At 40.5% G+C, this 22,546-nt stretch overlaps 3 non-coding genes across 3 annotated transcripts; all 3 read left to right on the top strand.

The window, feature by feature from the left end:
* The first annotated feature begins 10,392 nt into the window (after positions 1-10,392).
* Positions 10,393-10,466, top strand: trnak-cuu (transfer RNA lysine (anticodon CUU)). Its single transcript has one exon. It is a non-coding gene; the product is annotated as a tRNA-Lys (tRNA).
* A 1,354-nt stretch (positions 10,467-11,820) lies between these two features.
* trnan-guu (transfer RNA asparagine (anticodon GUU)) lies at positions 11,821-11,894 on the top strand. The gene has a single exon. It is a non-coding gene; the product is annotated as a tRNA-Asn (tRNA).
* A 1,192-nt stretch (positions 11,895-13,086) lies between these two features.
* trnaq-cug (transfer RNA glutamine (anticodon CUG)) lies at positions 13,087-13,159 on the top strand. Its single transcript has one exon. It is a non-coding gene; the product is annotated as a tRNA-Gln (tRNA).
* Positions 13,160-22,546: the final 9,387 nt, after the last annotated feature.

The following is a 22,546-nucleotide window of genomic DNA, read 5'->3' as shown; positions in this document are numbered from 1 at the left end:
ACACATTATCAGTTAACCCTTTAAAAGAAGAAACCCTTTGTTTGCATTTATTAGTAAATGTTTAGCAAAATCTAACAATAAAAAAATGCTATCCTTCAATCCCTCTCTTGGCCTCTGAAAAGAGGCCACACCACTTTAATAAACACTTAAAAAATCTCAGAATTCTTGGTCCAATATGTCCAGATGAGCTTGGGTCGAAAACCTCTGTGAGGAAAGACACCCAAGCGGCCCCCTAGTTAGCTTATGGGCAGCCACCACATGTTCACCTGACACATCATATCAGACTACTAGAAAGAAAAGTACTTAAAATGTAATAATAATAAAAAAATAACATTCCCTACAAACCAGTGTGCTCAGGCTGGACTGGGCCGAAAACCCCTGTGGGGAAAGGCACCCAGTCGATTCCCTATTTTATGTTTGGGCAACCACAACATGTCAGCTGAGTCAATCACACTGAAATTATCTAAACTACAAAATTTCAATAATCAAAATTTAAATCTTAACACATTTTCAAACAGCAAATTTCTCAAACATCAATATCTAAAAAACACATAGCTTGTGATGTATCAGCATCTGCAAAGAAGCACAGTTATTGGGAAAAACAATATTTATAAGTCATATTCCTCTTCCTCCTCATCATTATTTCCTGGAGATATCAGCAGAGGCATTGTGTAAGGGGGTGGAGCTCCATCTTTCTTTTCAATTGCTGCAATTATCACCCTGTTACACAATGTTCTGATACACGGCATGCTACACTATCCACAGGTCACTATTATGGCCACAAAGGTAGCTATAGAGATCAAAATTGATGTAAACATGGTTTTATATTTTCCAAACACACCGGTCAGCCAATCATCAAAAGAGTGTTCTGCCATTGTTTTGGAAAGGGGTTTTAACCATTCTAAAGCCCTCATTACTGATCCGTCTGTGCGGTATTATTGGTAATAAAAGTGCAGCAAAATCTTGGAACATGGCACCCCTTTTCCGCCAATAGCATGTCTAGTGCTATTCTATTTTGTATTGCCATTAATGAGGTTGGAGCCAATTGTTCTGATAATCCTTCTACGGCATCTTGTGTCAGATTTGCCAATCTCATCACATTATAGTGCACATAATTATTCTATCCACATTTTACTTGGGGTGACCGGGAATAGGGCTGAAATTATTGGGATATTCTCGAACCCGGCGGCAATTTGGTCTACTAGTTTGTATTCATCAAGGACTCCTCTCGGACTCCTATTTAGTCTATAGGTTCGACAATTAGTAGTTAGATCAAAGCTTCTCCTTCGTCTCGTGGCTGTAATTTGGTGTTTATGTCCAATCATTGTGACTAGTGCAGCTAACCTGACCATTGCACATATACCTTCTGTAGTTTTCCCTTTTATTCTTACAAACAATCTTTTCCCTCCACAATAATAATATAGTCCTCCCCGCGCCCAAGGTCCTATTATATCCCTGCATTGTTGATAATCTGTTTGCACCACAAAGGTTAATATGCTTCTCTAGTATATCTTCTGGGGTTAATTTGGTATAATCCATTTCTATCACAACCCTTCGACCTCTAATTTCTCAACTATGATTTCTGATTGGGGTCCTATAGTTGTTGTCTTGCTTCTATCTATTACATTGACCTTATCTAAAAACTCAACTTCTATGATTCCCAGGGGGTCAGTTCCTGATATCTCAACTCCTCCTAATAGTATATGGAGAAACTTAGGCGGATTGTTTTTTCCAGCATAATGGGTCTCATCTAGGGGGTATCCTGTCCACTCCCCTATTGACATAGTAATAGGGTTCTGGGTAGGACTATAATCCCTTTGTATTTTCAGTTTTCTCCACTCGTTTTTAAAATTCCCTAACCATGTTGGGTTTGGCGTCCATTTCCCTGTGTACCCCACTACTTGATCCCACCCTCTACACCACCTATTATCTGCCTTACCCATTGTGTTACACCATGCATTCATAGTCTGATCAAAACAAACATATATGTCATATCCTCGCCACGAACTATTGTGTCCCCCACAGTCAATTACCTGACATAGATCAAATGTGTAAGATGCTGTCTCTCCCTTTTAGATGCTCCCTCCTCCCTTTACTTGGAACACCTCTTTTCTTCCCTAGGGATCTTTTTACTCTGGTTGGTTTTACAGTTGAGGTTTCATTCCTGTTGACTTTTTCCTACTCCTAGAATTGTCCCCACTATTATCAGTGTTAATATCCCCACTATCCCCAGTAGTTTCCAGTTTTCCCACAACTTGACCCTCATGTTTTATTGATGCTGGTTTTCCTTATTATTCAATTCTGATCCTCCCTTTATCTTATTTTTCACAGTGTTATTGTGTTAACAGCAAATATATAATCAATATCAAAGCTACAATAAAAATAGCAAGCACAGTAAACGTATTCTAACGTATAAACTGAAATAGTTATATTCTGGCCTTTAAACGTCTTTTCAATAATGTGGAGAACTCTATAGATTCCAACTTGTCCAAACCACACCCCAGCCGGGGTATTGACAATCTGGTGATGTGTAATTTGTCACACCACGTTCTCATGCAGATTAGACTGCTCTCAAAATCCTCATATGTGGGTAGGTCTCTAGCAAGTGTTTTTGATCAGGTGGAAAACTATTCTGTCTGCCTCGTGAGTTAAGCACAGTCACCTTTCGTTTTCCTCTGGGCCTTTACCTTGTCAACCCCATATCTTTCTCTGAATTTTTCCGCTATGCCCGCTCCAAATACACAGTCTGCACTGACACAATGGGCTACAGCTTCTCGTTTAGGGCTGTGAATAAGTCCCTAGTTTGTGGTCCACCTGCAAAGTTTGTAGGTTACTTTGTGATGGATGAAAATTTTCTGTGTGTATGTGTTTTGTGTCACCTCCTTTTCTGGTACCCTCAGTCCCTCCTGTATCTCCTGTGGTATACTCCCTCTCTTGGACCTGCAAAGCAAGGTCCACTCTGGTGTCGTTTAATTATCTGGACTGTGGGTCCGCTGGACATTACTTAATTTGAGCAGACCAGCGAGGCTCTTTCCATTTACACCTGTAGATTCTCAATATCACCCAGTCCCAAGTTTGGTCAGGTAGGGGTGCTGGATATTCGTGTCCCCTAAAATCAGTTGGTAACATTTTGTCAAAAAGATTCAATTAGAGCATGTCAATTTGTCATAGTAAATTTGTGTGATAACGGTTGTACTGGTTCCAATTGTAGTGTGGTCATTGGGCCAGGAAATTGGCGACCAGTCACAGTTCGAACGGCGTGTATCCTGTTGCCCTACTCACAGAGCTCCTTACTGACATCAAAGCCTGTGGAAGAGCAGCTAACCATTGTCAATTTAGTCTGTGCACAGATTTTAGCCAATTTGTTTTTCAATGTTAGATTCAACCGATTCAACGCTCAACCTTGACTGTGGGTGATAGACTGCCCCGAAATGGTGTACTAAACCCAATGCATTTTCTACATCAGCCAAATGTTCATTTTTAAAGTGTGAGCCGTTGTCAGATCTTACCCGGCTCGGAAAACCATGACGTTGGATGTAATTGTTTATCAGACATTTAATGACAGCAGTGCTGTCTTCCTTGCCCACCGGGAAGGCCTCTGGCCATCCAGTATATGCATCAATCTTAACAAGCATGTATCGTTTACCATTTACCTTTCAATCATGTCAGTGAAATCAAATTATAACTTCATCTCCAGGGCCATTTGCCAATGGGAACGATCCCTGAGATGGTTTTCATAGTTGGTTTGACATTGTGCATCTGACAGATGTCACATGTCTTTATGTACCCAGAAATTAGGTGTGGCATAAAGGATGCCACCATGATTGCAATGCTCGTGTCATTTGCTTATCACCACAGTGTGCATGTGTGTGGGCATCTTTCAACACGCTTGGGACTAGTGACGTTAGGAGCAAAAGCTCTACCATCCGGTGCTGTCCAAAGGCCATCCTCGTGTCTGATTGCCCCTTTGTTTATCCACACAGACTTTTCTTCAGGAGCAGCCATGTCTTGCTGCTTAGATAAGAATTCTCTTGAGAATTCTGGTAGGAGGGATGTCACGTCTGGCTCAGATGTGACCACAAACTGACCCTGTAGGTAGTCTAAGGCACGTTTTGCCGCCAAGTCTGCTGCTTCATTCCCTTTTGATATTAAGTCAGTTCCTTGAGAATGACCAGTGCACTTAATAATAGCCACTTTGTTTGACAACATTATGGCTTCAGAGAGCTCTCTTGCTTCTTTCTCATGAGTAATAGGCCGGCCAGAAGAAGTTGTGAATCCACATCTGATTCACACAGGCGGCTCCACGTGGGCTTTGGACACTGCATATGCAGAATCAGAGTAGTTGACAGACTGTCCTTTTGAGTGTCTCAATGCATTGATTAGGGCCAATAGTTCTGCTTTTTTGTGCAGATTGTTTGCCAATTAGGGGTTCAGATTGTATAGTGACCAATTGATCATTCTGTAATTTAACCACAGCAAAGCCTGATTTCATAGTTCCATCATCTGCCCTGTGGCAGCTACCATCCCGTAAATACTGTGATTAGGTTGTCTGTTTCAGGAAGTGGGAGGCATTCAGGCCCTCTCTAGCAACTGCTAATCTGTTTTAGTTAACTTCCTTTTCTCAAGCTATAGTTTCAAATTCTTTTTTTTTTCAGCTTTAACAACTCACTTCCTTCTTTGTCCGCTTCTCTACTGCTTTGTCTATGAAATCTACTGCATACCTTTGCATTTAGTATCATCACTGCCTGGTACCTCAGGAGACTGTTCCATGCCTGGGTGACACCAGCAGGAGCTCCTTGTAATACTGCTGATCTGAAAATTCTATTAGTAACAGCGTTAGACATTTGGTTTTCATCGCATGCTTCTTCTCAGTGCTTTGAAAGTATCTATTTATGTATGCTGCTCCTTTTTTACCATCCCAATGTTTAATTTCATGTTTTCTATTGACCACTAACTGCTTCGACTGCTAGCTTATAAATGGGTTTTGGAGTGATCTTGGTATAGTCTCTGTATGGTGGGGCATAGGGCGTCGCTATCTGATCAGTCTTAGTCTCAGCCTCAGCTTCCTGTTTTTTACTCAGTTTAGCTTCAGCTTCTTTGCTGTTCACTTCCCTTTTCTTTGATTTTAGTACAGATGCTGCGAGTGTAACTCTAGAACTTCTTCTCAAATCTTTATCTAACTGTTTTCTTTCTTTGCATGGGCTCGCTTGTGTAACAGCCTTACTCCTCTTTTCTGTGTCTTGAAAACAGCTTCTTGTGCTCCTTTTCTCTTTATTCCCACTTTCTGAAACAGAGACCGCTTTTTTGTACATACAATCAGTACTATAATGTTTAATCATTTCGCGCGTATATTTTCCCAGTTCTTTTATCCGTTTTTCCTATCTTTTTTGATCAGTTTGTGCCAATAAGATATCTACCATTTATCCCATTGTTGTCTTAAAGGAGGACAATCATATTCCTCACGTTCTCTATCAAATTCTCGTTCCATTTTTTAAATTTTTTATTTATTTATTTTTATTTTTATTTTTTTTATTTTATTATCCGTATCCCTACACTCTCACTATTTCTCAATTCACTAAACCTGCTATCCTTGAGAAATGTCTTGAGATATCAAGTCCTCGTCAAGACCAGAGGGATCTTCAAGTTTTTTGCCTTCTCAGGAAAAGGACTTCTCCGTTAGATAGATGTAGGCCTTTTACATACACTATCCATCCTGATTGTTGAAGAGTCATTGTCTTCGTCAAGACAAAATTTCTTCAACTAGTTTTGCCTTTTTAGGGAAAAGGACTTCTCTTAGACTCTAAAGTCTACCCTAAGTGCCTCCTTAGAGAAATGGACTTCCCCTAGATCCTAGTGATCTACTCTAATTCTCTTTATTCTTTCTCTCACAACTCATTAATCTATATTCATTCACAATTTCAAATTAGTTTAATTTACGTATTTTATAATTTCTTGCATGTCAAAATGTCATCAAATACTGAACATTGTATTTACTGATGCCAAAAAACCGTTCATTTAGAATATTCAATAGCAGAATTTAAGTAAAAGGTTTCTGCTTACCTTTGTATAGAGAGGCCTCTCTGGTTTTGGCATCAGAAACAACGTCCATATATTTGACAATCTCCAGTCAATCACGTCGGGTCCACCAATTGTAGGACTCAAATGGTCCATTGCATGTTCAAAAATTGACGGAGATCTGAGTTGAAAATTAAGAAATGTTTATTTGAATGCAAGAAGTTAGAGAATACATGTTCTGCGCAGAAGGGATATAATGGCCAATGAGCTTCCTGTATTCAGGCTTTTATACTGTCTCTCACACACTCCCTTAGCAGCAGGCCTCCAGTAGCAGGAAGTTGGGTTCCTCTTTCTTGTACACACATTATCACTGTTAACCCTTTAAAAGAAGAAACCCTTTATGTTTGCATTTATTAGTAAATGTTTAGCAAAATCTAACAATAAAAAAATGCTATCCTTCAGTGTGACCTTGATAACTTTCACATTGTAACACAAAACATAAATAACAGTCAATATGCAGAATCTACGGACATCTTTGGTATTTCTGTGGAGAATTTTGTAAAAAATCTGCTGATTTATGTGAAATTATTTTGGGAGTATCTTAACTAAAAACTTAACACATGAAATGAAAAATAATAGTCTGTGTGTGTGTGTGTGTGTGTGTGTGTGTGTGTGTGTGCGTGCGTGCGTGCGTGCGTGCGTGTGTGTGTGTGACATTGATAACTTATACATTGTAACACAAAACATAAATAACAGTCAAAATGCATGAGTAGTTTTGGGATTAATAAAAATAAAAATGTTTTAAGCACCAAATCATTAGAGTGATTTCATGTAGGACACAAATGCCTCAAATGCAGCTTTCACATCATTGGAATAAAATATATTTTAACATATTCAAATAGAAAAGTTAACATATTAAAAAGGAATAATTATTTACAAGGTTACTTTTATATCTGTATCTTTATAAAATAAAGCAGTCGTCCCGAACCTTTGAAAAATAGTCCATATTGACTTTATATTTTAGATAGCTTCATTTATTACTAACTTTATGCTTTCAAAATTATGCAGTTGAAGTAATATTGTGCTACTTTTGTACATAGTCGAAGTGAACTAGTTTTGTTTTGTGTTTAAGCCACAATGGCCATGCATGTTCATAACCACACTTCTTTGTATGAGTGCTTTATTGGGACCTTATATGCACATTTTTGTGCCTGGACTCAACTTAGTATTAGTGAGACCTAACTATTTTTTAATTACTAAATACCCCACAGAGCATGCTCATAGGGCATACTTCTGACCCAGATTCTGTGCCCGAGTATACCTATACTTCGCCCAGTGTGGCCATATACACTCCACTTTGTGTGGATTTGCTATGGGCCCACAGTGGACTTCTGTTTTGTGTGGGCCAGCCCACAGGTTGGTCTGGCGGCATAGTTTATATTTTGGTCTAGGCATGTTTGTTTGGAATTTGGTGCACTAATACTGCAACATCCAAGTATCCTGCATGGTGCCTACAGAGAAGAGACTGTGTACAAACCAAAAATGGTGCTTACATATAAAGCTGGTGGGTTGTTCAAGATCCATAAACAAATCTAACAACTGAATCATTGCCGCTCCTTTTTTTGTCTGTATAATTTTACATGTTGGACTGATTTAGATCAGAAGTCCACTAAATGTTCATTAACTAAGTCACAGCAAAAGCTGCTACAATTAACATAAAAACACCATAAAAAGCACAGCACCGCTACGTTTTCTATGACAGTCGCAGGGCTTGTCCAGATTCAAACCTCTTAGGGGACCTCTCGCACCCTAAGCGAGAATCACACCCCTAGACCAACGAGCCCCATAAAAGCACTCTGCAGTGCCACAAAAAATTCTGTGAGACTGATCCGATCTACTCTTTGTTCATGTTGTTTTTGTTACGTGTGTCAGCAACTCCCTGAGGCATATTACAGTTCACAGGCAGTAAAAAGCAGCCCAGTGGCCTAATGAATAAAGCACCAGCCTTCGAAGCTGGGCATTGTGGGTTTAAAGTACCAACTGGGTTATCTTTGATGCAGTTCCTTTTAAGTTGGCTGTGCAAGACAATCCAGTGTGGACCTTTAAAAAGCTAGGGTTCATACCCTTAGGTCAAAAAGACATGACAATGGAAAACTCCTCAGAGAAGCTGTTTTGTCATTAGGTGTACACACCAGATCGTCTGAATGCAATATGGCATAGGGATCCTAAAGTACTGTTTTCTGATATGATATGACAAGATATGACAAAGGCTAGTGTTGACCCAGTGGCCTAATGGATAAGGCATCAGACTTTGAAGCTGGGGATTGTGGGTTCAAGTCCCATCTGGTTTGTGTTTGTTGGGTCCTGTTTAAGTTGAGTGAAAAAAATTCCGACTTGTCTTCTCAAAACTTAGGCGTGATGATCTGAGGACATAGTTAGCTTCAAATTCTCAGACTTGCTGCACACTTCAAATAAGATTAATCCAATCTTGCTAGAATCTCACTGTCACATTACAAACCTAAAAGGTTCCGCTAAGCTTTGGTAGTTAGCGGGTTTGGTTTTCGGCAGCTTTCATTTGCATTCTTCGAGCATACCTATTGAGACAAAGTTTAGCATTTCTACTACAGTTGGATTGGTCTCTGAGTCTCTGTGACGCAATCGGTTAGCGTGTTTGGCTGTTAACTAAAAGGTTGGTGGTTCGAGCCCACCTAGGGACGAGTTAAGCTTTTTCTCTGCCTTGCAACTGCTAACACGTGCACCGAGCAATGGTCCTGGGCCACGTGCTGTCTGGTGTTACAAGATGACATCAGGATTTAGCAGAAGTTTGTTGTCCAGTGCCTGGATCGGCCAAGTTACTCATTCCAGTTGACTTAAAATCAGCATCAAACTTTACACAGGTAGGGAATGTATTGATCAAACAGTGACTAGGATGTACGTATCAGAAGGCCTGCTAGCTCAGTCGGTAGAGCATGAGACTCTTAATCTCAGGGTCGTGGGTTCGAGCCCACATTGGGCGTTTCTGTTACCTTTCTCTCTCTCTTTCGGCAGCTTTCATTTGGATTCTTCGAGTATACCTATTGAGACAAAGTTCAGCATTTCTTACTACAGTTGCATTGCTCTCTAAGTCTCTGTGGCACAATCGTTTAGCGCGTTCGGCTGTTAACCGAAAGTTGGAGGTTCGAGCCCACCCAGGGACGAATGAAGGCTTTTGCTGCCTTGCAACTGCTATGACGTGCACCGGGCAATGATTATGGGCCGTGGCTGTCTGGTGTTACAAGATGACATCAGGGTTTAGCAGAAGTTTGTTGTCCAGTGCCTGGATCAGCCAAGTTACTTATTCCAGTTGACTTCAAATCAGCATCAAACTTTACACAGGTAGGGAAGGTATTGATCAAGACAGTGACTAGAATGAGTGTCTCACAATCCCAGCTAGCTCAGTCGATAGAACATGAGACACTTAATCACAGTGATGTAGGATCGAGCCTCATGTTGGGTGCTTCTGTTACCCTTTCTCTCTCTCTTTTCGGCAGCTTTCATTTGGCTTCATCCAGCAGACCACTTGAGACAAAAGTTCAGCATTTCTACTACAGTTGGTTGGTGTCTGAGTCTCTGTGGCGCAATCGGTTAGCGCGTTCGGCTGTTAACCGAAAGGTTGGTGGTCGAGCCCACCCAGGGACGAGCGAAGGCTTTTGCTGCCTTGCAACTGCTAACACTTGCACCTGTGCATGGTCCTAGGCCACGTGCTGTCTGGCGTTACAAGATGACATCAGGATTTAGCAGAAGTTGTTGTCCAGTGCCTCTATTGGCCAAGTTACTTATTCCAGTTGACTTAAAATCAGCATCAACTTTACACAGGTAGGGAAGGTATTGATCAAAACAGTGACTAGAATGAGTGTTTCACAAGCCCGGCTAGCTCAGGTGGGAGAGCATGACACACTTAATCTCAGTGACGTGGGTTTGAGCTCCACGTTCGGTGTTTCTGTTGCCTTTCTCTCTTTCTTTTCAGCAGCTTTCATTTGGCTTCATCCAGCAGACCACGTGAGACAAAGTTCAGCATTTCTACTACAGTTGGTTTGGTGTCTGAGTCTCTGTGGCGCAATCGCTTAGTGCGTTCGGCTGTTAACCGAAAGGTTGGTGGTTCGAGCCCACCCAGGGACGAACGAAGGCTTTTGCTGCCTTGCAACTGCTAACACGTGCACCGGGCAATGATCCTGGGCCACGTGCTGTCTAGCATTACAAGTTGACATCAGGATTTAGCAGAAGTTTGTTGTCCAGTGCCTGGATTGGCCAAGTTACTTATTCAGTTGACTTTAAGTCAACTTTACACAGGTAGGGAAGGTATTGATCAAAACAGTGACTAGAATGAATGTATCAGAAGCCCGGCTAGCTCAGTCGGTAGAGCATGAGACTCTTAATCTCAGGGTCGTGGGGTTCGAGCCCCACGTTGGGCGTTTCTGGTACCTTTCTGTCTTTCGGCAGCTTTCATTGGATTCTTCGAGCATACCTATTGAGACAAAGTTCAGCTTTTCTACTACAGTTAGATTGGTCTCTAAGTCTCTGTGGCGCAATCGGTTAACGGGTTTGGCTGTTACTGAAAGGTTGGTGGTTTGAGCCCACCTAGGGACGAATTAAGCTTTTTCTCTGCCTTGCAACTGCTAACACGTGCACTGGGCATAGATCCACGTGCTGTCTGGCGTTACAAGATGACATCAGGATTTAGCAGAAGTTTGTTGTCCAGTGCCTGCATCGGCCAAGTTACTCATTCCAGTTGACTTAAATCAGCGTCAAACTTTACACAGGTAGGGAAGGTATTGATCAAAACAGTGACTAGAATGAGTGTCTCACAAGCCTGGCTAGCTCAGTCGGTAGAACATGAGACACTTAATCTCAGTGATGTAGATTCGAGCCTCACGTTGGGTGCTTCTGTTACCTTTCTCTCTCTCTTTTCGGCAGCTTTCATTTGGATTCTTCGAGCATACCTATTGAGACAAAGTGCACGAGACTCTTAATCTCAGAGTCGTGGGTTCGAGCCCCATGTTGGGCGTTTCTGTAACCTTTCTCTCTATCTCTTTTCGGCAGCTTTCATTTGCATTCTTCGATCATACCTATTGAGACAAAGTTTAGCATTTCTATTACAGTTGGATTGGTCTCTGAGTCTATGTGACGCAATCGGTTAGCGCATTTGGCTGTTAACTGAAAGGTGGTGGTTCGAGCCCACCTAGGGACGAATTAAGCTTTTTCTCTGCCTTGCAACTGCTAACACGTGCACTAGGCATAGATCCTGGGCCACGTGCTGTCTGGCGTTACAAGATGACATCAGGATTTAGCAGAAGTTTGTTGTCCAGTGCCTGTATTGGCCATTTTTTATTCCAGTTGACTTAAAAACACCATTAAACTTTACACAGGAAGGGAAGGTATTGATCAAAACAGTGACTTTCTCTTGAATGAGCATCTCACAAGCCCTGTCTGGCGTTACAAGATGACATCAGGATTTAGCAGAAGTTTGTTGTCCAGTGCCTCTATTGGCCAAGTTACTTATTCCAGTTGACTTAAAATCAGCATCAAACTTTACACAGGTAGGGAAGGTATTGATCAAAACAGTGACTAGAATGAGTGTCTCACAAGCCCGGCTAGCTCAGGTGGGAGAGCATGACACACTTAATCTCAGTGACCTGGGTTTGAGCTCCACGTTCGGTGTTTCTGTTACCTTTCTCTCTTTCTTTTCAGCAGCTTTCATTTGGCTTCATCCAGCAGACCACGTGAGACAAAGTTCAGCATTTCTACTACAGTTGGATTGGTGTCTGAGTCTCTGTGGCGCAATCGGTTAGGGCGTTCGGCTGTTAACCGAAAGGTTGGTGGTTCGAGCCCACCCAGGGACGAGCGAAGGCTTTTGCTGCCTTGCAACTGCTAACACGTGCACCGGGCAATGATCCTGGGCCACGTGCTGTCTGGTGTTACAAGATGACATCAGGATTTAGCAGAAGTTTGTTGTCCAGTGCCTGCATCGGCCAAGTTACTTATTCCAGTTGACTTAAAATCTGCATCAAACTTTACACAGGTAGGGAAGGTATTGATCAATACAGTGACTAGGATGTACGTATCATATGGCCTGCTAGCTCAGTCGGTAGAGCGTGAGACTCTTAATCTCAGGGTCTTGGGTTCGAGCCCCACATTGGGCGTTTCTGTTACCTTTCTCTCTCTCTTTTCGGCAGCTTTCATTTGGATTCTTCGAGTATACCTATTGAGACAAAGTTCAGCATTTCTACTACAGTTGCATTGCTCTCTAAGTCTCTGTGGCGCAATCGTTTTGCGCGTTCGGCTGTTAACCGAAAGGTTGGAGGTTCGAGCCCACCCAGGGACGAACGAAGGCTTTTGCTGCCTTGCAACTGCTAACACGTGCACCGGCAATGATCCTGGGCCTTGTGCTGTCTGGTGTTACAAGATGACATCAGGGTTTAGCAGAAGTTTGTTGTCCAGTGCCTGGATCAGCCAAGTTACTTATTCCAGTTGACTTCAAATCAGCATCAAACTTTACACAGGTAGGGAAGGTATTGATCAAAACAGTGACTAGAATGAGTGTCTCACAATCCCAGCTAGCTCAGTCGGTAGAACATGAGACACTTAATCACAGTGATGTAGGATCGAGCCTCATGTTGGGTGTTTCTGTTACCTTTCTCTCTCTCTTTTCGGCAGCTTTCATTTGGTTTCATCCAGCAGACCAAGTGAGACAAAGTTCAGCGTTTCTACCACAGTTGGTATGGTTAGTCTGAGTCTCTATGGAACAATCGTTTAGCGAATTCGGCTGTTAACCGAAAGGTTGTTGCTTTGAGCCCATCCAGGGACGAACGAAGGCTTTTGCTGCCTTGCAACTGCTAACACTTGCACCGGGCAATGATCCTGGGCCTTGTGCTGTCTGGCGTCACAAGATGACATCAGGATTTAGCAGAAGTTTGTTGTTGAGTGCCTGGATTGGCCAAGTTACTTATTCCAGTTGACTTAAAATCAGCATCAAACTTTACACAGGTAGGGAAGGTATTAATCAAAACAGTGACTAGAATGTATGTATCAGATACCCGGCTAGCTCAGTCGGTAGAGCATGAGACTCTGAATCTCAGGGTCGTGGGTTCGAGCCCCATGTTGGGCGTTTCTGTTACCTTTCTCTCTATCTCTTTTCGGCAGCTTTCATTTGCATTCTTCGATCATACCTATTGAAACAAAGTTTAGCATTTCTACTACAGTTGGATTGGTCTCTGAGTCTCTGTGATGCAATCGGTTAGCGCATTTGGCTGTTAACTGAAAGGTTGGTGGTTCGAGCCCACCTAGGGACGAATTAAGCTTTTTCTCTGCCTTGCAACTGCTAACACGTGCACTGGGCATAGATTCTGGGCCACGTGCTGTCTGGCGTTACAAGATGACATCTGGATTTAGCAGAAGTTTGTTGTCCAGTGCCTGTATTGGCCAATTTTTTTATTCCAGTTGACTTAAAAACACCATTAAACTTTACACAGGAAGGGAAGGTATTGATCAAAACAGTGACTTTCTCTTGAATGAGCATCTCACAAGCCCTGTCTGGCATTACAAGATGACATCAGGATTTAGCAGAAGTTTGTTGTCCAGTGCCTCTATTGGCCAAGTTACTTATTCCAGTTGACTTAAAATCAGCATCAAACTTTACACAGGTAGGGAAGGTATTGATCAAAACAGTAACTAAAATGAGTGTCTCACAAGCCCGGCTAGCTCAGGTGGGAGAGCATGACACACTTAATCTCAGTGACCTGAGTTTGAGCTCCACGTTCGGTGTTTCTGTTACCTTTCTCTCTTTCTTTTCGGCAGCTTTCATTTGGCTTCATCCAGCAGACCACGTGAGACAAAGTTCAGCATTTCTACTACAGTTGGTTTGGTGTCTGAGTCTCTGTGGCGCAATCGGTTAGCGCGTTCGGCTGTTAATCGAAAGGTTGTTGCTTTGAGCCCATCCAGGGACGAACGAAGGCTTTTGCTGCCTTGCAACTGCTAACATAACCGGGCAATGATCCTGGGCCACGTGCTGTCTGGTGTTACAAGATGACATCAGGATTTAGCAGAAGTTTGTTGTCCAGTGCCTTTATTGGCCAAGTTACTTATTCCAGGTGACTTAAAATCAGCATCAAACTTTACACAGGTAGGGAAGTTATTGATCAAAACAGTGACTAAAATGAGTGTCTCATATGGAACAAAATCAATGCCAAAAGTATTGAAATAAAAAGCTTGTCGAATTACACTAACTAAAAAAAATAATGCATAGAATTAACAAGTGCTTGCATTTTAATGACATGAATTGTCAGGGTTTGTATTTTTATGTCCCGAAATTTAACATAGCTGTTTATTTGAGCTGTGAATATTTCAACTAAAAATATTTTGCACTTATTTTCATACTTAAATTCATTAGTTCATAATTCACCATTCAGAATTCAATTCCAAAAGATTCAGTTCTGTTTAAAAATACGATATATATTATTCAAAATGCAATTTTCAGTGCATTTTATTTCAGTTCAAAAATTCGCTTCCATAAATTCAGTGGTTCAAATTTGACTGTTAAAATTTGACATTACATCCGGGAACTGCAGGAAAAAGCAATGGAGTACGGATCCAAGATCACTCTCTACTGTTAGACGTCCTCGCCAGCAGGTGGTGCTAGTGTAACGGGTGTCCCTTCAGCAACACACCCGTCCATATTAATCAACAAGCAAATGCAAGACGACGTGTTAATGGGCAAAGATGGACCAAGAGGTGAGTATTAAACACTAATTAAGACATAACATCTAAGATTAATTCTTCAAATTGCTTATAATAATATGTAATTCATCTGAATTAAAGTCGAGCTTATGTCACTGTAACATTAAAGGGCTCTCAAGTTTAAGGAAAACTTTGGCGTGAAATTAAGGAGTCGACTGTTTTTTGATTGTTAACAGCGGGGGAGAGGAGATGGGGGTTGATTGATGGGGAGCTTGGTCGGAGAGACCTTTGTATATAATAAACGCAATAAACGTATTGGGTCGTTTACGCCAGATGCGGCTTGCACTAATATATCACGCCATTTGCGCGTAAATAGACGCGTGGACATTTTGAGTGAACTTGCTACACGATTCGCGCGTAAAATTTCCGCTGCAATAGACGCGGATTATCGTCATGGAAGGCGCGTCCCCTCAGACGTGCACCAGCTCTATGAGTTTATCAACACTTCTAGAAACTGTGCCTGGATGATGAAGGGTTTATTTTAAAATGTACTGTATATGGCTTGCAGTAGTCACTGAAAATGACTAAAACTCAGCCACTGAAATATGTTAGGCTACCTTATTTGTTGACTGATTGTAATATTCGAGAAAGGTTATGTGTCAGTCCATCATCTTGCTTTTTTATAAAGCAAGTAATTTGAATCTATATTGCACAAAGTACATTTCATAACGAATCCTACAAACTACCAGCCTAGCAGGAGACAAAGAGCGACAGAATAAAATTTTATTTTTTACAAGAATTTGAATGGTCAAAAGTCACGACTACATTAAAGCACTTCCATGAACCTGTTTTCCAAATCCCAGAATTGAAAACATCCTTTTACAGCACCGAGTATATTGATTATGTGAGCTCATTTGCCCCAGTGTTGACATTTAAATTTACACATTTATATCTGGATACATTATCAGAATCAGAATCAGAAAGAGCTTTATTGCCAGGTATGTTCACACATACTAGGAATTTGTTTTCGTGACAGAGCTTCTACAGTGCAACAGGATTACAGAGACAAGACAAAAAACAGATAAATATATTTAAAAAAAAAATAGAAGTAAGTAGTGAGTGCAAATATACAGATTGACAAGTGTATGTACATGTTTATTACTATATACAATGTTATATGTGCAGCTGTTATGTGCAAATTGGCATGTAAAGTGTGTTGTTAAATAAGTGTATATGTGTATAAAAGTGTATAACAGTAGTGATGTTGGTTCCGCAATTATTATCATCAAGTGTTCATGAGATGGATTGCCTGAGGGAAGAAACTGTTTCTGTGTCGGGCTGTTCTGGTGCGCAGTGCTCTGTAGCGTCGACCAGAAGGTAAAAGTTCAAAGAGGCAGTGTGCTGGGTGTGAGGGGTCCAGAATGATTTTGGCAGCCCTTCTGCTCGCTCTGGATAAGTACAGTTCTTGGGGAGTAGGAAGGGTTGTACCAGTGATTCGCTCAGCAGTCCGAACTATTAGCCGTAGTCTTTGGAGATCGTATTTAGTAGCTGAGCTAAACCAGACAGTTATTGATGTGCAGATGACTGATTCAATGATGGAGGTGTAGAACTGTTTCAGCAGCTCCTTTGGGAGGTTAAATTTTTTCAGCTGATGAAGAAAGTACAGCCTCTGTTGAGCTTTTTTGACAATGGAGTCAATGTGAGTGTCCCACTTCAGGTCCTGAGAGATGGTGGTGCCCAGGAACCTGAATGACTCCACTGCTGCCACAATGCTGTCCATGATTCTCAGTGGGGGGAGAGCAGGGGGGTTTCTCCTGAAGTCCACTATCATCTCCACTGTTTTGAGCGTGTTGAGCTCCAGGTTGTTGTGGCTACACCAGACAGCCAGCTCCTTAACCTCCTGTCTGTAAGCAGACTCGTCACCGTCCTGAATGAGGCCGATAAGTGTGGTGTCGTCTGCAAACTTCAAGAGCTTCACAGAGGAGTCTTTTGATGTGCAGTCATTCGTGTACAGGGAGAAGAGCAGTGGGGAGAGGACACACCCCTGGGGGGCGCCAGTGCTGATTGTGCGGATGCTAGATGAGAATTTTCCCAGCTTCACCAGCTGCTGCCTGTCCGTTAGGAAGCTGTTGATCCACTGACAGACAGAGGTGGGCACAGAGAGCTGAGTTAATTTGGGCAGGAGAAGTTTTGGGATGATAGTGTTAAACGCCGAGCTGAAGTCAACAAACAAGATCCTCACATAGGTCCCTGGTCTATCTAGGTGTTGCAGAGCATAATGCAGTCCCATATTTACTGCATCATCCACAGACCTGTTTGCTCTGTAGGCAAACTGAAGAGAGTCCAGTGAGGGTTCAGTGATGTCCTTCAGGTGGGCCAGCACCAGTTTTTCAAAAGACTTCATGACCACAGATGTTAGTGCCACCGGTCTGTAGTCATTTAGTCCTGTAAGTTTGGGTTTCTTTGGGATGGGGATGATGGTAGAGCGTTTGAGGCAGGAGGGCACTTCACACAGCTCCAGTGATCTGTTGAAGATCAGGGTGAAGATGGGGGCCAGTTGGTCAGCACAGGACTTTAAACAGGCTGGTGTTATGAAATCTGGGCCTGGTGCTTTTTTCCTCTTCTGTTTCTGTTTATCTTAAATTATCTTAAATGAAACCGACTTGCATCAATATTGTGCAGGCAACAAGAAGGTTATTGTTTTGATTTCTGAAAAAAATTGTATTGGAAGAAAGTCAAGATATGAACAGGTATAGCACCATTTGAAAGAATTTCAAGTGAATGTCAACACATATGTTATGAGAACTTTTAATAGATAAATTATTTTGTGGTTTGTCAGATCATCTCAGGTTGTCAGACCGAGAGTTGCAACTCTGGGGCCATCATCGGTTCAGTCAGAAATGACTAGGTCAGTACAAAGTCACCTTTGTTTATATAACACTTTTTTTTTTTTTAATAAATACAATTTTTTTCCAAGCAGTTAAACAGTGGGAAAAAATATGTGATGTTTGCCAATTGGACATTAAGTGAACTGACTTAGTTTAGTTAATCGGTTATTAATTTGGATAATTTAATCTATACTACAGCTCTGCAGAAAACAGTGCTGTATCCAGCCAACTCAGTTGAGATGTGAAATAATTGAATTCCACTATACAGTTAAAAAGGTGTCTCTATGGCACAAAATTAATTGCTCAATCAATCAAGGTGAATGCAACAGTGGCGAGGAACCTAAACTCTGATTGGAGACAATAAATAGGCTTAGTCTGGAGGGCTTGTTCTCTTTTGACCATCAAAGCTCCAAAGCTGTAAAATGCATTCCTACATTTTCTGATGTAATATTTCTGTTCTGATTTTGTTCTGGTATTCTGATTGGTCCTTTCCTGGATTATTCACAAATCAAAGAGGGAAACGACGATTCACTGGCACAGGTCCTTTACCAAATAAACCCAAACCATTTCAGGTGACATTTCACCTACTTCCGGGCCAGTGTGAACGGTCTCCTAGTGGTCCAGATCAGCTTCTACATACTCAAGCAGGACTAGGGCGCAGAACTGCAATGCTGGATGAAAATATGACTCATCAGGAGGTACCTAACCATACATAACATAATGTGCCTTTAAATTCTGCTCATATTATTTTTATGAATGTTCATACGGAGAAGTGATAGCAGCTTGATTAATTATTCTTGTTGTCCTTAACAGTTATGTGATAAGCTCATCAAATTATATCCTAAGCTTGGTGGGGTAATGGGTGGTTGGCTTCTTTACAAAGCATCAGGTAATATTCACTGTCTTGAGTAAGATATTGTAATTGTATAAAAGCATAGTAAATAGTAATGTGTGTAAATATGCAGTTTGTGCCTAGTTGCTTTACACATTTGTTCTTGTCATATTTAGTTTTTTTTACCAATTTCAATCTTTTCGATTGGATAGTTAACTTAAAATTAAAAATGTTGTCATTTACTCCTCTATATCTTGTTCTAAGTTCCTTTCTTCTGTTAAGCACAAAATATGTTTTTTGTAATGTTAAGAAGCACCCATCTGTAGTAGGAACACAAATATTATGGCTAATACTAAATACTTGTTATTGATAGAACAAAGAAATGTGTGTGGAAAAATCTGAGGGTGGATAAAAGCCAAGATTTTATTTTTTTGATATCCCTTTACACCTGGGTGTATGCACACAAGACAATGTTGGCTTTAATGGAGTCCAAGCTCAATTACCACATCCCGTTTTTCTGTTTATTATACTAAATGCTAATAATGTTTAATTTCAAAAATGTGTTACATTGGCACAAGCTGTTAGTACAATTTGCTTTTAATATGTTGTTAGGTAAACAAAAAAATGTATGTAATTATGGGTGTAACAATGTATCGTAGTACAATTTATTGCAATACAAAAATGTCACAATATGCATTGTGGCGTTCTGACAATTTTATTGCAATATGACATCTATTCTCTTATTGGTTAAGCTACATTCCACCTGCTGTCACATGCATTCAGATTGCTCGAACTAGTAGCAGGGCAATATGTGTGTAGCTGAAATAGAGGATGACTCATTCTCTTATAAGTCCAACATCTGGCAAAATTTTGGTTTTCCAGTTACTGAAGAGGACGGTAACAAGAAAACAGACAAAACACAAACTGTGTGTAAAGACTGTAAAGAAATGCTGCCATACAAAGCTGCAAACACAACAAATATGATGTGTCATTTAAGCCTCAACTATAGCACCAAAGTGCAATCGAGTGTCTCACTTAAGTGTCAAAGCTGAAGAAATGACGAGATGCATAGGAATATTTATGGTAAAAGACATAATGCCATTTTCTATGATCGAAAAAGTTGGATTTTGCTAACTGAATATAAATAAAATATTGTGATGCATATTGTATCGTGAACATCATATCGTGAGCTGAGTGTATTGTTACACCCCTATAAGTAATAGAAAATGAATTTTAGATTACTCATTTTTTATTTTATTAATAACATATAATAAGGCATTACGTAGCAGTCTTGTTTCTACTTTCAGGAGGTTGGGGAAGTCGTAAACTTGTCCTAATGGCACCTGCAGACTGTGGGTACACTGGCAGGCTCATTAAAGCTACCAAAATAGGAGAGAATTCAGTCCTCTACATAGCTCCTCTTCAGGATGAGCTTGATACTGCTTCCTTACCACCATCTTCTGAAGCCTTTCGTGATATGCCTATGGCAATATGCAAAAAATGCAACGAATCCTACCCACTTCAGCTTTTAACCAATCACATTAAGTCCTGTACTGATGTTGTTGTGGTGGAGGATGAGAATGATTCTCAAGATGAGTATCAGCAGGAGGCAGAATGTGAGAACAAGGACAACGAAGTCAAGAACAATGAACAGGTTAGTTTCTTGCTAATGTATATTTGACCCAAGGTGATATAAAGTTGAATTTTTGTGGTAATTTGTGTTTATTTGGTTATCGGCAGTATCAGCTTGCTGTCCTATTTGTCAAGAAGTAATGCCATTTGGAATTTTAGAAGTCCATGCCAGTGAATGTGGGGAAAGGTGTGCTAGCTGTAAAATATTTATTTTGTGAGACACGGAAAATATGTTATATTTACCTTGCACTGTAACATTTTCCATAATTTTAATTGTTTACCATTTTTAAATTGTAGTCCAGCGCATGATGACAGTAACAACACAGCTGAGTTTTCTTTCATGGATAATGAAGTGAACAACACTGCTGATTTTTCAATCATGGATAATGGTAATTATTTGTGTGTGTGTTTTTTACATTGTTGTGCTGCTGATGCATTGTTAAAATAATGTAATTTAATTGAACAGATTGGAAGACTCATTTGGATCCAAAGACAGCTGCATTGTTGTACAGAAAACAAATACTTCAGCTACATGAGACAGGGAAGCCCCTTTTCATGTCCATGGATCTAAGATCAAGTGTGGAAGAACAGGACAGGCAGCTAATCAACTTCTACAACCAAAGAAACATGGAGTGGGCATGTCCTGTTAAATGTCAGCTTCAAGGTGCAGCCTAGAGTAAAAGAAAGAAAAACTTGGATGCAATAAAATATGCAGTTCATATAGCATATTCATGCCTATAGCTTTAGTTACTATATCTTCATTGTTTTAGGAGATGCTGCAGTTGGTGATGGTGTTTCCAGACATTTTTTTCCACAGTTCTGGAAAAACTGAAATATGGTTTCAGATTGAACTTCGGTATGACATTTTAATACTTGCACTACAAAATTTATGTTTTTATTTTTTTGATGGGATTTACATAATACTGATTTGTAACTAACAGGCAACACTGGAGTCACTTGCCTCTTTGAGGGTGAGGCAGACCACCTAGTGCCTTCGTCATCGCAGTTTCTCATTGAAAGTGATCTCTTTCAAGTAGCAGGGAGAATGCTAGGCCATTCATTTCTGCATGGCGGGCCATGCCTTGCTGGGCTTAGCAGAGCATTTGTTCATGTTCTTCTTCGAGGCTCTGAGGACACAGCCAACTTACAGTTAGAAGATTGCCCGGATATCGACTTTTAGCTCAGTGGACAGTCTCCACTGACTGAGGATGCATACACAAAAATCCTGGAACTGTGTTTATCCTGGGATCTTCCTGGTCCAACAGATGAAAACAGAAGGTGGCTTTACGAACGCCTTTTGTCTCATGCGGTAATTAAAGTATATATGTAATGTCTGTGACAATAGAAAGTGCCCAAGGTTTTCTATACATTTCCGTAATTTTTTGCAACTGATTTTTCTTGAATACCTAATGCAGTTTAGTCATGCCTTTAATGGCTTGATAAGAATATATACAGCCATTTTAAATTAGTGATTTAATTTCACTGTAAACTGCTTTAAAGCAGCATCTTATAATTGATGTTGTGTCAAACTTAGTGTTTGTGATTTTGATTATTGGATGTTTCTTACATTTTCAGTTTTCAGCTATTTTATTCATTTGTGGGTGTGCTGATAATATAGTTTTTTTAGGTTATTGGGAGAAGAACACGCCAAATCAAACAAATTAAACGAGGGCTGAAAGACACTTTTGTTTGGAATCTTTTAACTGAGAGGAAGGATGTGGTATTCTTCCCAAATGAATCAGAGGACCTGGTCACCTCTGAGGTAAGGCTTCCTTCTGGTTTAGAGAACTGCAAATGCCGTTCCCCTTGCAAGACCAAGTCATTTTGATTTAGGGTTTCCGTGGGGTCTTAAATATGGAAGGTAAATCCTGCCAATTTGAAATAAATCAAATAAACATTTGAAATGAAAATGAAAATCAGATTAACAATTTCATTTTAAAACACTGTTCGCAACATATCTGCCGAAATTGAAATCGAAATGAAATTATTTAATTTTCATTTTCACTTTGACAACACATCGTCCCTGTCAAATTGATAATTAAAATAAAGTTTCCAATTTAAGATTTAATTTTCACTGCATTTCCGCATCAAGACTGCCAATATTAAAATGAAAAGCCAAACTGAAAAATAAAATGCAAACACAATTTTTACAAAGCATGTTATTAATGTTCACGCTATAATAGTGACAAAATTCAAATTAAAATGTAAATTTAAGCTTCCCTTTTATTGACACTTTTTCATTTCAGTTTTCATTTGCGATTTCATTTTCAACGTCAACCTGTATGCAAAGCCTATGGTAATTAGTGGGAGGGGCGTATTTAAGTAACGTCGAGTGTTTACCCAGGTCGAGGGGAGAAGCCGCAAAGCCAGGTTTTGACAGCGAGAGTTACTAACGTTACTGTTACGTTTATTAAAAGGAATAAAATGGAAAAAACGGTAAGCCAGCTTTTAAGAGAAGCAGCTGCTG

The sequence above is a fragment of the Danio aesculapii genome, chromosome 4, assembly GCF_903798145.1.
Source record: "Danio aesculapii chromosome 4, fDanAes4.1, whole genome shotgun sequence".
Classification (NCBI taxonomy): Eukaryota; Metazoa; Chordata; class Actinopteri; order Cypriniformes; family Danionidae; genus Danio; species Danio aesculapii.
Note: the sequence above shows the minus strand (reverse complement) of the source record. Positions and strands in the feature narration are given on the sequence as shown.